Raw genomic sequence first — 3,927 nt, forward strand, 5'->3', positions numbered from 1 at the left:
TTCAGATATCGTGAGATGCGGTCGGGAGTGATGTAGGTTTCAAAAAAACATTTTCTTTATCGTGCCAACGTTTCGATCTTTTATTGAGATCATCTTCAGGGCCTGGGATTTACAAACAATGTTTACATTTAACAAATACATTTAGGATGTGGATAAGTGAATTTATACAATGCAAAATATATNTATCTTCGGCCAGTCGGCCACCACCAAAGACCTGTGGGGACCAGGATCTTACACCATTTATTATATCTTGCGTTAAAAATAAATATACAATAAATACTCTAAAATCCCAAAGTTAGAAATATATAAAAATGAAAAAGAAAATAGCAATATAAAAAGCATTAAACTTGCTTTTAAATCTCGTGATTCGGCCTACAAGAAATTTAATTCAAATTTTACATTACCACAAAAACAAATAAATTAATAGAAATAATTATTATTAAAGGATTTAATTAAAAAATCGTCATTACTTTAAACACAAACCCATCTTAAAATTATACAGCTTTTACATTTGATCTTGTATTTTTCATATGTATATGATGATATATACATACCATATAATACATACATATAAAATATAATAAAAATATAAATAAATAAGACATTTTTTATAAGAAAATAAACATTGTAAAAAGCATTAAACTTGTTTTTAAATCTCGAGATTCAGCGAATCAAATTTAAATTTTATATTTCAAGAGAAACAATAAATGAATAGAAATATTTGTTATTAAAAGGATTTAATTAAAAAAATCATCATTACTTTTAACAAACTCACCTTCAATTTATGCTACTTTTATATTTGATGTTGTATATTTATATGTTGTTATCATACATGTTTTTAAATTTACATTGATAACAGCATATAAATATACAACATCAAATATAAAAGTAGCATAAATTGAAGGTGAGTTTGTTAAAAGTAATGATGATTTTTTTAATTCAATCCTTTTAATAACAAATATTTCTATTAATTTATTTGTTTCTCTTGAAATTAAAATTTAAATTTGATTCGCTGAATCACGAGATTTAGAATTTAGAGAATTTTTTTCAATATAGGCTAAAATCTACACATATATGTATGTATATGAGCAAATTTGAGCCTATGTAAACCATTAAACTTAAAGCTTTTAAATCTCATGATTCGGTGTACAACAAATGTAATTCAACTTTTATATTTCCACATAAAGAAATAAATTAATAGAAATATTTATTATCAAAAGGATTTCGTAAAAAAATCATCATTACTTTTATCAAACCCATCTTATTATAAATTTCAAATCAACAGTTTTATGTCATTTGTTAGATCAAAGATCTTTTTCTGATCTACATACTCATTAATCTAATATGAAAAATATCTGCCTCTGATTGTTCCTTTAAAAACAAAAGTGAAAAGGGAATTTTGTTTGATAAATGCAACTAATAATTAAAAATCCTTTAATAATCATAATCAACCGTATTATTTTAATTAATTGTACTTTTAATCCAAGTTCTTCGTTGAGAGAAAAAGCAAGATCTTAGATTAAAAGTATTATTAATAAAAATAATAATTAAAAGTTTTTATGTGATTATTGTGTGTCAGTGCTTGATCAAAAATCATTTCAGTCACTTGATACTAGAGTGTAAACAATAAAAAAATTTGGTGCTGTTTGTTTTCTCCTGAAGTTGTTAATGATGTACAAATGATTAATTAATTAGTGATCAACACATGTTCTCATGCCAGTGGTTTGAAATCATCCCTGTTCTACAGATTTTATGCATACATTGATTTTTTCAATTTTGTTATTCTTTAAATTGTTCAAGTGTCATGGTAAAATTTATAATTTGTCAATACTTCAATAAAATGTTTGGTTCATTTGTTCAATATTTTGTGCTGTTCGAATGTGTGAAGCAAGTAACATCCAAATTTTGAGTTAATTTTTCATTTGTCTCATTATTTGTATAAGAGAAGAAATTTGTTAGACGTATATCTATAAGTGGTGATATCCGCTGACCAATCTATTCTACACTAAAGCAGGAATATTTCTTAATTGTTTAAGAAAAAAATTAATAACAAACAAATGATGTATTACACCTCATAACAAAGTTCATCCCTGATCCGCCTATTAATAATTAGTACCTTAGTTAAATACACTTTCTTCCAATAATTATTTTAAATGCATCTTTCCTACAGTGTTGAAAATTATATTTTAATGTTGCATTTATCTATATATACGATTTTTTACACCTGAATGATATTATTTATTCCAATATTATATTGATTATATATTGTTTAATTTATTATGATATTGATTTGAGGTGGGGTGAGTATGTCAATTCTATTTTTGGATAAGAATATACATCTTTTCAGAAAAAAATAACATTTGTAGTCTCATAATGTGCCAATGACCATGGCAGAAGTTGGTATCATCCTTGATCTACCTATTTTTTTATAGCTTCTTTGCAATCAAATAATTTTTAAAATAATACTTTACATCATGATGCATTTATTTGATTTATTATTTATTTTATTATAGTGATATGATTTTAAGGATCAGGGTTATATTACTTTATTCTAATGATATATTGTTTAGATGTGTACATTTATATCATTTATAACAGAGGTTTATATCATCCCTGATCCAACATTTTCTCTCGCTATTTTTAAAAAATTATTTCTTTCTAATAAGGAACTTTAAAATATATTCATTTTTGTAAATGATAATTTTTTTTTTTTAAATTTCTGAATTATATTACTTCACTCTAAATTTATATTTTTTCAGAACAATTTTTATTTTTAGTGGAATATTTGAAAATACAATGCTAAATCCCCTTTCTAGAAGAACAAAACATTCCTTTCAATAAACTTAAATGCAGCCTTTTTTACTGGGTAATCCCCTGTTCTACCTGACTTTCGCAAAAGTTAGATAGAAAGGGATTTGAGTTTGACCTGTCTGTCATCAAGTTCATCGGCCGCAATTGTAATACATTTCCATTCTATCAACAAACAAAAAATAAATAAATAAATAAATTAATTAATTAAAAAAATTAAATAAAAAATAAATAAATAAAGTATGGATTTAAAGGTATGGATGTACTATGGGAATAAAATACAATAAAAAACGCTCGAGTCTTTTTATTTTAAATTTTAATACAGCAGTTGTAGCTTGTTTAAAACCAAACATTGTTGGACATCATAAAAAAGGTCAATAGACACAAACATTTAAGAATGTTTTCCTTGTGAAAAATAAATCTAGCATTTGCAATAATATGATACCATTAGCTATATTAATAAATATGAGAAAGCATCAACACTGAAGTTTGTAATACTGAGGAGATCATAAATCACACCAATAGTGTATCACAGAAATATTTGTAAATGAAGTTTCATAGAATAACATCAGTTGTGCACAGGCACACATTTTTTTAATGCAATTATTTTCATAAATTGATACTTGGTCATTTGAATAGAAGTGAGAAACTTGTTAAATGTATGTTTATATATATACTTTACTAAATTCATACATATGTGATGCATCAATTGTTTAGACATATTTTTAAGTTATATCACAGTTCAACTGTGTGAAGGGAATCACATATTTTAACATGACAATAAGTCATTATCACTTTTTTTTTTTTTTTTTTTTTGTAAATTGCATCTGAAACTGTGAGTAGTATATTTTCTATTTCTAATTATTTTAATAGAATATTGCTGTCTAACTAATGATTATACAATGCACAAGGCAGTTTGGTGGTCTTATTTCTTTCACAATCTTGCTGCCACTACTAATAAATAAATTATATACAGATTTACATAAGTTAAAAAAAATCTATTCATGATGGAGAAACTAAATTTATTGTGCTATCTATTTGTAATGGAGAAAAAAAAGAAAAAACTAGTATTGCTATACAATCAACAATTAATAAATATTAAATAATTTGATTTCATAA

The sequence above is a fragment of the Cimex lectularius genome, unplaced genomic scaffold (genome assembly GCF_000648675.2).
Source record: "Cimex lectularius strain Harlan isolate CLEC.00 unplaced genomic scaffold, Clec_2.1 scaffold8, whole genome shotgun sequence".
Classification (NCBI taxonomy): domain Eukaryota; kingdom Metazoa; phylum Arthropoda; class Insecta; order Hemiptera; family Cimicidae; genus Cimex; species Cimex lectularius.